Source organism: Aptenodytes patagonicus, chromosome 2 (assembly GCF_965638725.1).
Source record: "Aptenodytes patagonicus chromosome 2, bAptPat1.pri.cur, whole genome shotgun sequence".
NCBI classification, from domain to species: Eukaryota; Metazoa; Chordata; class Aves; order Sphenisciformes; family Spheniscidae; genus Aptenodytes; species Aptenodytes patagonicus.
The window spans coordinates 32,602,415-32,614,450 of record NC_134950.1 but is presented as its reverse complement, the minus strand read 5'-3'; the positions used below and the strand labels follow the sequence as shown (position 1 = coordinate 32,614,450).

At 38.5% G+C, this 12,036-nt stretch overlaps 1 protein-coding gene across 5 annotated transcripts in view; it reads right to left on the bottom strand.

Moving 5' to 3' along the window:
* ZNF704 (zinc finger protein 704) overlaps positions 1–12,036 on the bottom strand; it is a 109,908-nt gene that overhangs the window by 77,535 nt on the left and 20,337 nt on the right. The gene's annotated exons all lie outside the window — the stretch shown is intronic.

Here is a 12,036-nt window from a genome sequence, read left to right as displayed (position 1 = left end):
CAAGCTTTAATTTAAAAAAGTAGGTAAGAAAAGCAGAAACACATAGAATGGCTTAATATTTGCCTCTTGATGTAGGGATGGACAGGACAGGTTGTTTTCAGTTTTGAAGTCTGACTAAAGATTTTATCTTCTGTATTTCCTGTTTCTGACATATTTGATAGCAGGTAAATAAGCCATACTTCTAGGACCACAGAGAGGCAAATAACAATAGAGCCAACAGTACTTTAAAAGGCACAGACGGCACTGAAGGACCGTGATGAATTGGAGCTCCTTTACGAGGGTTGTATTTTACCAGACACATACAATAAAAACTACCTGGGAGCCAGGGTCTCCTCAGCTGTACCCAAGCAGTCCCCTCCATCTCAGGGGGGATTTCACAGATGAAATGAGGACAGCATCTACTGCTGTGGAGGCTCAGCTGCAACCACGATGCTGAGGGGCGGCAGCTGCTGAGACCTCAATCCTTGTCTTGCAGAAGGAAACCTCAGCTGTGCTGGGCAGTGCTGGTACGTGGGACATCTACTGACTCCTCATGGTTCCTTTCACAGCAACTACATTTTTCCCTGGCTTGTGGGACATCTACTAACCCCTCATGGTTCCTTTCACAGCGACTACATTTTTCCCAGCTCCCCACGACAGATATGCTGCCTCTCCAATTCCTCTGCCATAATAATGACAGACAACTCAATTAATACTGTGAACAGTTTGGACGTCTGCACAACAGGTTGCCAAAAAAAAAGAAAAAAAACCCAAGAAAAAAGAAAAAAAACCCCAAAGATAACTAAGAACATTTGCTGCATAATGTAATTCAAAGCTTCTATCTGTAGGACCAATACAAGCCGTATTTATTAATGTTACACATCATATCCTAAATTAAGATGTGAAAGCTTGGTTTTGTACTGCTTTAACGTTAATGATTTATTATAGGTGTAGTACATATCCAGTTTATTTTGGTAAGACCCGTATTATACATTCAATGTAGAATTTCTCCCCAAGCTGCTTACTCAGATCAAAACATAAAAAAATGACAAAATTGCTGCATTCCCCCGCATATATTTGCTTCACAGATTAGCAAAAGATAGTAATGTATCTTCCTTTGTAATACTTTGAACTTGTCAACATCATCATAAAATATATACCACAAAATATAAATAAGTGTAACCACAAGCCTTTTTATGTGACATGTTTTAAAGGGCTTTCAACATTGATTAGATTTTTACTATTGCTGTTATTATTATTCCTGTGATCTAAAAGTAGTCTAGCTAGGTACCAGAAGTAGAAATACTAGTTTAGAAAGGTTAAATATCAGCAAGATATTTCTCAGGATATCAGAGATGAGTGTACAGGTATGTCACACAAACACATGCTTACACTCTGATTTTTTATATATATATATATATATATGTATGTATATATATACACACACACATAAAAAATAGTATTTAATAGCTACTCTGCACTTACTATGAGAATTACACATCTGTAATCTTGGAGCCAAGGGCCTAGTGAACCCTATAAAAGCAACCACCACAATGTAAAATAAACTAAGCAACATCAAGAAGCAAGAGATAGCATGAACATGCCCCATACTAATAGCCCCGCTATTGCCAATTTAGAGAGGAGAGAAGAGGGAAGAGAGAAGGCCAAATTATTTAATCAAAGAGGACATTAACAAAACAAAGATCCATGACTTCAGGATGTGGTTCTCAGGAGTTAACAAGCTAGGAAAAAGCAGCCAAAATATTCTTCCTATATCATCGGCACAGACTTATCAGGAAGTGGCATCAAACCTTTTTTCACTGACACTTTTCATTAGAAAGAAATATCAAAATAGGCCCAGCACATCCTCTTCGGCATCTTCTCCCTCCTTGCCCAGTAAGGAATCACCTCGCACCAAGCCATCAGGCGCACAGCGCTTCCCGCTCCACACAATACGTGGCACTGTGTGTGTGCATATGGGAAAGCCCTAAATCCTTTTTTTAAAATCTTACTTCACTACCTATCTCAGCTTCGAGGAAGGAACGAATCGGACATTCACAGTGAAAACAAAAGTGATGATACAAATTAAGATAAAGGGGGAAAAGCAGACAGACACAGCAGGGAGCTTAAGTTTGGAAGCATAGTATGGGATGAAGAATGTCCTTCATATACAAAATTAAGTAAAAGACTACAAAGTATTTTAATGGAGGTTTTCCTGGGGAAAACATTACCTAAACACAGGCTTTACCTCATTATAAAGCTGACCATAAAGACGGTACATCTGCTGCTGGTGGAAGTATCACCCTCTGACCCTCCTCAAAGACATTAAGTTTTGGGTAACAAACCAAATCAAATGAGGAGCAACAGTATTACAAGAACAACTTATTAAAAGCATCAAATGGCTATCGACTCCATTTACCATCTGGAATATTGCTGTTACTAAAAACATCCATGTGTCAACACAGTAGCAGCCTCAATGCAGTATGCCAATGTTGACACTGCAGAGGACAACTATTTCCATAGGACGACACAGCTCAGGTGTCCAGCCACATGTGGGCTGCTGGTATGCTCCTGGAGAGAAGCAAGGACAACTTTCAGATACCTATAATTTAGTATAATGTATAATTAAAGAAAAGAAACACTCTGCTACTGTATTCTGGCAATGTTATTCTATACTTTTTCCCTCAGTTCCCCAGGGAGGCTATTTTGAAGATGTGGTTATCAAACAAACCATTTCACATACACAGGCACTAACAGTGAATGTTTTATCCCAAAATGAGAATGAAGTTATGTTTCTAAACGTTGGTTCTATACAAAGTGTAAACATACATTTGCTTGGGAATGTTAAATATTTTTAGCAAAATGTCTTATCTCATTTCATCTTTTACTCTATGGATGGAAGAGCAAGGTACTTCGGGACGTACTTTCTCTGCTAGGACCACTAATAGCAGAAGTTCACGTTTCACGCACAACTTCCTCCTGGTCCACTGAAGATGCTACTACCTCTGTTCTGTTCACTGGGTACCAAGCACAGATGGCCCAAGGTTACTTGGCAGATGCGGTATCAGATCACTTGTGGGAATTCCTGTGGCAGAATTTAAAATACAGACCCGTGCAAAATCGCAAAACTCCTTACATAGCAAGCTTGACTAGTTTACTTGAAGAACAAAAACTATTTTTTATTGTTGGCTTAAGAAAACTGTGAACTAGTGACTCAGTATGTATTAAAAATACATTGAACACAACAGGTGTTGTGTGTGTGACAACTCTTGCAGACTTCCAAAAAACAGCCATTCAGCCGGGTATGGAACTATGCTCTCTATAGGGAACAAAAGCCACGCTGCAGGTCAAGTGCAATACACGTCTGGTGTAATACAACGCCATCGAGTGCTGCTTCGGTAACAAAGTCAAAGGATATTTTATTTGGAAAGACCAACAACTTACCAAAAATTGTAGCTGCTTCATGCAGACCTTGTGTATCTAGCAACAATTCTGTTCCACCATTTTCCCAAAACGATCAGGGAGCAAAAAGGGAAGAGTTGGAGCTTATACTAAACCATGCAGATGACTAAAACCACAAGAAGATGTGGTTCTGCTTCAAATAAAAATAACCTGTTAGAAAAATCTAATTTACATACATATCCTAATCTAGATATTGATATTTCAAAGTGATTAAGTCCTCCATCCTTTGACAACACTCCTGTTGTCACAAAAACTGAAGTAGTAATAGACAAAACAGGTATCTGATGCATATAAACCAATATAATAGAGATTAGAAAAACTTTCTTATAGAAATTAATAAAAGGCACCTTAAAAATAACCTTTCATCTATACAAACCAATTCTACATTTTACATACCTCATAAAATCAATAGAGTTAGAAGAGTTTCATTGTAGTGTACTTGTCTTAGGGATACAAACAAAACACTGAAAAACCCTTGTACACATAATGCAAGCATATTACTATAAATGGAGAAAAGTCACACTTTCTACCTCCTTTTTTAAAATGTGTAAAATGAATGTTTTCACGGAGATGATGCTAAAGGAGTTAAGACAGAAATTTCTAAAAATATTTTACAAATAACAATCAGTGACACAACTTCTCTCAGAAAGGCAAGCTTCATGTCTTTCCTGACCTCAATGATACAATGTCGAATACCACTGCATAAACTAGAATATTTTATTTTTATAACATTTAAATAAAATTATAGCTATGAACATAGCTATGATGTATGTAATCTATGTAACCACATACATGGTAACCCATTCTTGCACATTTCACAGATACACAAGTTATAAACCATGTACCCATTGACTTTTTTCTTTTTCTCAGCACAGATGGCATTTCAAGAGGAATTTTTTTTGTGCCACAGCTAACACAAACCACAAAGAAATTACTCTTATTGAATATTGCCTGCTGTTGAAGACTATTTTGAAATTACACTCCATTTTTTAAGGGAACTGAAGAGCTGAGAACAAGCCGTGCATTCACAGCAATGACTAACAGAACAGCAATGCTGACTGAATGCAGCTCTTCAAGAATCAGCACCCAATGGTCACTGCAGATTAAGGACACATTTTTCCTCTGTGCCACATTAGAGAAATTTATTGAAATTTGCTTGGTAATGAGATCATTGTCCATTGGCAACTTCCATCACACAGATAAAATTATTTAGCCTTTTGTCTTGGCTACCAGTGGGAGAAGATTTTAAAGAGAAGTAGTTATACTTCTATAGATGAAGACAAATCTTTCTCAGCAGTGCTTTGAATACGGGATTTTCTAGAGAAATGGGAAACATTTATGTGTGCATATATACATATGTATGTGTGTATATATGTATACATGCATAAGCAAAATCTTCTTTTGAAAATAATAATTACCGAAAATAATACAGACTCCAATGTCAGGCAGTAGGATAACTTAGCATTACCACATTTAACTGCACAATCAAATTCTCATGCTTTTATTTTTCACTGGAATTTCATTCCCTGGGAACACCATTGCAAGTCCACAGTTTAAAAAAATGGACAATAACATTGGCCAAAAATCCAGATGGCTAAAGTCACCAACCGGTGTTAGAAGTTCCCTCTCCTAATATTGATACTACTGCACACATCAGAAGACAGGGTCAAAGTTGCAAATTATGGAAACCCAGGAACAATGAACTAAGAGGTCTGTGTGATGACCAGTTGCTACAAAAAGCCCCACCAAACAGAAAGCCACTTATTCATGAGAAGTAAGCTTCATCTGTATTCTTGCTAGGTCCATCAGTCTTAAATCATATCCTGCTCTCACAGGATCAAGTATAGTAAACTAGGCTCGAAGACCACAACCACACGTAGTTGCCATTATACCAAATTGTGCGAAAATCACTATCAAATGCAAAACATTATGAGTACAGAACAGAAAAAGCACTTTGCTTTATTCATGAGATTAATACTCCCTCTGCTTTGAACATTACTGGGGAAAAAATACCTCAAGAGTAATGTTAACTCATCCAAAATTCACGCTTTAGCAAGAATATTATGTTGGCAAAATCCTGCTGGAGAGGCCAGCCAGCGTATCTAAGACTGGTGATGAAAGAATAAATTGTGCTAGTCACATAACTGGTTCCTCTATAAGCTGCAACTGATTGAACACGATGCTTGTAGGAATGTCAGTAATACAGTTAAGTACGAGATACCTTGAAACACTCAGATATGCGCACAGTACAACACAAAGGAGAGAAATGGGGTAACTGACAAAAGCCACTGAAAAATAAAGATACATTATGCACACTTTTAGAGTACATTTTTCTACAGCAGGGGATGTTACACCTTTTTCAACAAACGATCCTATCCAACAGATCGCTGTGGCTCTCTTGGCAGTGGGGATTTCTGAATGCTAATGCCCAAGTCTGTACCAGCCGGCTATGAAATCCAATCTTATTTATAACAAGCTCAACCATCCCTACGTTCAGCCACTCTTTGAATGGGACAGTCCTACTGAGTGTGTCCTCTGTTCCCCAGCACTCTTGAGACTTGATCCATTTCACCACTTGAAAGGTGAGTTTCCAACAGTTTGCAAGCTGTCACAAACACTGTCATCTGTCTCAGTATTGTGAGAAGCTGGTTCAGCTATCACGGCAACAAACACTACGCACACCCAGGCAGGTAATCTGGAAAATGACATTCCAGTTAAATGAGCAAGGTGACTTTTGAAGTTCTGGTTTGGCTCTGCAGTAGCTACCCGCAGAGTTTTTATTTGCAATTTAATCTACACTTTTCAAAGAAGCTTCTGCTACACCACTTTTGCATGCTGCAGGCAGATCAAAGGCATCTAGAGCTTAAAGCACATATACAGTCCTTCTAGAACGCAAAGAAAATTTAGTATTAGAAAACAGCATCAAGAAATATATAGTTTTTTACTTCAAAAATGTGCTAACAGAACGATTCTCTGATTGCTCTTTGGATAAGCCTCCTCTTCCCATTAACAGTCAGATCCGAGAAGGCACCACACCTTTTTGCAGCAGACCATGACGAGCAGTTTACCATCAATACTAAACATAATCAAGCTCTAATGACTGCTTGGGTGAAATCCAACCAAGCTGCACACATATTTAACTAAAGAAGTCTAGCAAAACAAAGCAACAATTTACTACTTCAATAACTAGCTGGTGTGGATATTTGGAGAAGCTGCTTTTAAACGCATGGTACTGCCAACTACCAACATTTTTACAGAAGCCCTGAAACATGGGAATGACTCTGAGAGTAATTCTCATTACATGAAAAACAACCATTTTCAAAGTTTCTAACTATCATGGATACACAGAAAATAAAACTCAAGAAACAGCAGCACTCAACCTATAGGCTGGTGAAAAAACTTGGAGAAAAACTCAGACCTCAATGAAGCGCTTTTGGGCTAGAAGGAAAGCTAGAGAGCTCAGAAGCTCGCAGAGCTGCAGTCAGTAAACCTGAAGCACAGCCTGATTTCTTGGCCTTTTGTTTTCACCCATTTGACTGAAAAGCCTCAGCAGCCAACAAATAGTTGATGCCCTCTGAAGTTGCCCCATCAATCCACTCTGCCAAAATTGTGAGGGATACAGGAAAGGAGCTCCCCCATGGAGAACTAAGGAGCCTTCTAAAACAGATGGGGAAGCATCACAGAAGACAATCTCTGAATAAACAACATCTCTGGATAAACAGAAAAGCACAACTTGATCGACAGGTTCTTCCCTCTGCAAGTAGATTGGGAAGTCCGCCTAGTGGGGAAATCACAGTTAAGCAGATACTGCTTTTGATCATGGAGTCAGGCTCCTGGAGAGTTTTGGCTACAAAAATATGCAAATGTTTCCATTGAAATGCACGGTGCATAATCAATCATGCCCAGCAGGCCTTACAGATCAGCAACACGCTCTCTAATCAGAAGGCTGCCCAGAGAGACCAAGCAAGAAAATCAGTTAGGGATGAAAATGCAGCACTGCCTATACGGTTTCTTTATAATGATGGTCAGAAAATACAGCTGCAATTCATTTTGCTCCAGTTTTCTGTAGCTATTTTAGAAGGACCTAAAGAGGCAACGGGGAAGAGTATTCCTTGAGACATTTAATTTACTTTATTTCAATTATTTCACATATTCTTCCATTAAATCATAAACTAATTAAAGTATAGGTACATGAATAAAAATTAATTTTGCAGTAATTGAGCAACTTTTTATATAAAAGAAACAGAAGATAGCAAAATCCAATATATTATTGTCATGGCAAATGTCACTGCTTAATAGCAGTGAACCAGAAGGGCACAGGAACTAGAAGGTTTTATTGCACAATAGCTATTTTCACACCACAGGAAGTGCTTAAGCAGCTGAGGTTTAGCTTTGGCTTGTCCTTTAAGAGCACAAAATTAACGTAGAAAAAATTAGGCAGCTAGAAAGTTTATATTCCTTTCTTTTTTTCAGAGAAGACAGGGTACAGGAGGACTGGGAAAAAGGAGAATGATGTGGCAAGGGGATAATGCAAATTTCACAATATTTTGAGGTCACCTAGCAAAAGGTTAACAAAAGCAAAACTATTCAAACACTCCCACCCATCAGAGGGGTAGGAGTGATGCCTGCCTAGTTCCTTCTTTAATTCTCTTAACCTTTCGGATGTTTCCAGTTACTCCTTTCTCGGACACCAGAAAGGATACCACTTCCGACACTAATGCATGTAAGTTTTGAAGGGTTTCCAGCTAGTCAAAACACTTCCATCTAAAAGGACCTTTAACACCATCACCATCTCCAGACCTTTATTCTCACACTTCACTCAAAAAAAGGAAACTTCATCCCTTGCTCTGCATCGCCCACCCTTCCATCCTCATCCTCCGAGAGGCAGAAGCCATTCCCCACGTGCCTGACCTGCACTGGGTCCCTACATCACGACTCACACCCTCACACCCACAGCATCAGCAGCCCAGGCCTTTTCTCATCTTTCTTGTTGACTTACTTAGGGAGTAAATGTGCATTACGGTAAGTAACTGATGAAAATACAAATGAGAAAAAAGGCTCTGTTAACTTCCATGCCGCTGCCTACCAGGGACATCATCCTTGATTACATCTGACATCTACAGATGTAGCTGTCTGAAACACTGGTAGACCTGTGCTTGCTTCTGCCCACAAGACAAGGCGATTAGTCCCTCAGTGACACCACTCTTTTTAGAAAATGATCTTTCACTACTCAGATCCTAGGGATCTGGGCTGTGTTTGATCGCTCATGTTTGAACTGGAGGTCAATGTAAAGCATATTCTCCTCTGTTGTACAGATAACATCTCAATTCTCAGAGATAATTGCAGTTTATAGTCTAGTGGTCAGACCTCATTCTCCAAGACACCGGTCCTTCATGCACCAAAGCTACCAATAAATTTAAAGGGAAAGTAAGGAATTAAAATTTCCTTATTATTTTAAATAATTCATCTACTCAAGCTGAACATTTATGCTCATCTGAGCTTCAGAAGTAGGAAAGCTATTTAACTCGTGTAAGTTTTGTTCAAAATGACCAAATGAAGAAATCTGAAAAGAGAAAGACTTAACGCTGTTAACCTCTCATTTCATTTTTGCATTCCAAAACATAAAAATCAGTAAGAAAAAGTCACGGTCTCCTCCTATTTTAATCCAAAAGACACTTCCAGTACAGTACATAACATACAGAGAAAGGTCTGCAGTATTTATGCAAGATGAAATAGGAAATGTAAACAATCAACTTTAAAATTTATTTTAATTTCAGTATTAAAATTCTCCTGCATGTAATAAAATATTTATTTCAGGTCTGCTACATTTAGCCTGTCACTATTACTTTAAAGAGCTGCCCTATGAAGCACCTTGAATATGCCAGGACTTTGATGGTTAAGACACCTCCCTTGTACACCGGAGACCCCAGTTCAGGTCTTTGTTCCAAATACAACAACAAAAGAACCTGAACCCACACCTTCCAGGCTCCAGGCAAGTGTGTAACTGTTGGGCTATTAATTGCATTGTATTATTATTAGATTGTTGTATTAATTAATTAGCTCTACCTCTTCTTTCCAGATTTCATTAACAAACAAAACTCTAAAGTCCTGATGATTTCCATCATTTTCCCATTTTCCTGCACGTGCGATGGCCACCAGCCTGTCCCTGCTTTACAGTTCCATCTACTGTAATTTCAGCACATCTGTGTACCAATCACCTGAAACACCAGGGACTCGGTTAAGATATTTCCACATTTCTAAAATTTCAGAGCCTATAAGCAATAACAAAAGCCTTGCGGCTGAATGCCTCAGAAGCAACATTTATTATGCTGGTGTTTTCTGATCTTAGTTATTTTGGATACAGTGCCTCACAAAGATTTTCATTCTTATTCACTGAGATCCTTAAAAACAGGTAAGATGGGTTAAGCGTTGTTTCATTTTGTGGTCAAAGTGAAGTAGACTTATCCATGTTACCAGCTCTTTTGCAGACACTTTTTCAGAGCTCTTATGGAGATACTCATATGCCCTGTTAATAAGGATTCTGCAGTATAAGAAACTTCTGTCTCACAATCACTTACATGTTGTCCTGGGTTTAGTGGGATACTGCAAAATTTAATGTTACCCTTTACCTTGGCATCTGAAGTAAAGTGGGTAACCTTCTCAGCTCCACTAAGGTTTTAAAACAAAATAAATAGCAAGCTTCATTTCCATAGCATTTTTCTACTTCAAAACAACAGCTGAAAGTTTTTTGTAAAGAGGGTGTATGTAGCAATAAGAAACTGAAGATCATATTAAACTCCTTATTTCTCCCATGCTTTTGTAAACATCATCTGATTAATTCAAGTTGACCTTTCACAATTGGATACAACAAATAATCTGTGAAGGCAATCAGCAAGCTGCAAAGGCAGATGGATGTTCTCATCAGAGAAGACAGTTGACCCAACAAGTCCTGCCAGGAGAAGAACAGAGGAGGAATTCACCTCTGGGGAACAAGCAACTCCATCAGCGCAGTCCTAGACAGAAGACTGGAAGGGGCTTATAAAGAGGCAGGGGAACGTCAAACGCCTGGACTCTCACTTCTCAGGGAATATGACTTAAGAGATCAAACTGTGCTGAAGAGGAAGAGAGACTGGGCATTCCCCTCATTACAACAACAAATATTTAGTAAGATCTCCAAGCAAAGGTTTTAGCGCTCTTCCTGTCCCATATGGACAAATGGCCCAATAAACCGCCTCAGATTAAAAGGGAAACTTAAACTTGTCCTCAGAACTGCAGCAATAGTGACCGAGTTGTTTATCATACTATCAAATTTAGACTCTAGGTTCGTTTTCTACTTCATTCTCTAATGCTGCTAATGCAGCAGCTCAACCTGCATGTCTGAAAACATGCAACAATGTAATATGATCATGTATCTCTTCACAACAAAATACAGGAACAATGAACAATTTTAGAAGGCACCTTTGCAAATGAACATATTTCCTATCATCTTAAGTATCTTGTGCTCACAACTGATAGATGAGATCATCTCATGATGTCACAATTAGTCTTAAGAAGGCATTAAAAATGTTTATTCATTCTCTTTTCCACTTCGTTGGGGAAAAAATATCCATCCCTCCAAGGAACGATGATCTTGCAGTTACAGAAAAGGGGAGCTCAACTGAAGCTTCAGATTGATTATCTGCATGAAGCCACGCAAAAAGGCACTTAAATCCTGTACCTTAGCTGCCTGAATTGTAAAATGGAAATGCTAACATATAGTTTGAGCAGGAGGCTGGGCTAGGTGACTTCCTGAGGTCCCTGCTACCCTGAATTTTCTGATGATCCTACTTGCTTTGAGACACATAAGCATGAATGAGAAGGTCACTCAGCCATTATGGGGTTGATTACTGGTGAAAATCTCAAATAAGGATCCTAACATTTTCAAGTTTTTAATGCATACCTTTTTACTAGATATATGTGGGAAAAAAAAAATCTTGTCAAAATGCTCGTGAACTTTGCAGTTTTCACAAGTGTCATCTATGAGAGCCAGAGGAAAATGACAGTCATCCTATTCTGGATGATGTGGCAGAACCTGCTGGTTTATGTTGGATTTTAGAAAGCAAACCAAAAAACAACAAAACATCAGTTTGACTACATATTTTTTAAGTGGCACTATAAACTCGGAAGGCATTTCACTGAGTATTACGTGCAAGTGAATTTATCAGGCAGGTTAAGAAAAAACTCTTTGCAGATAGACTGATGCCAACACGAGATCACAAACAACAAAAAGAAAAAAGAAAAAGCACTTGTCATCTTGCAACAAAGAAAACCCAATTTGTTGCCAGTTTTTCACCACTGATACAAGTGAGTCTGTTTAGCATTACTGGATATGTTTCTTTTATACTAACGTTCAGCATTTCCTAGAGGAGTCATTTCGTTTCTCACTCAAAGCAGTGAAGTCCTTCCCCAAAGTTCAAGGTTCTAGACTCCGTATTTTTGAGCCCCTTCTCTTTAAATCACTAGCCAGTATGAAATTCGCAGTTTCTCCTTCTCTTCCTATTATTCCACTTTAATATCAGGAAGGAGGAGGAAAAAAAAAAAGACAAATCTTGAATT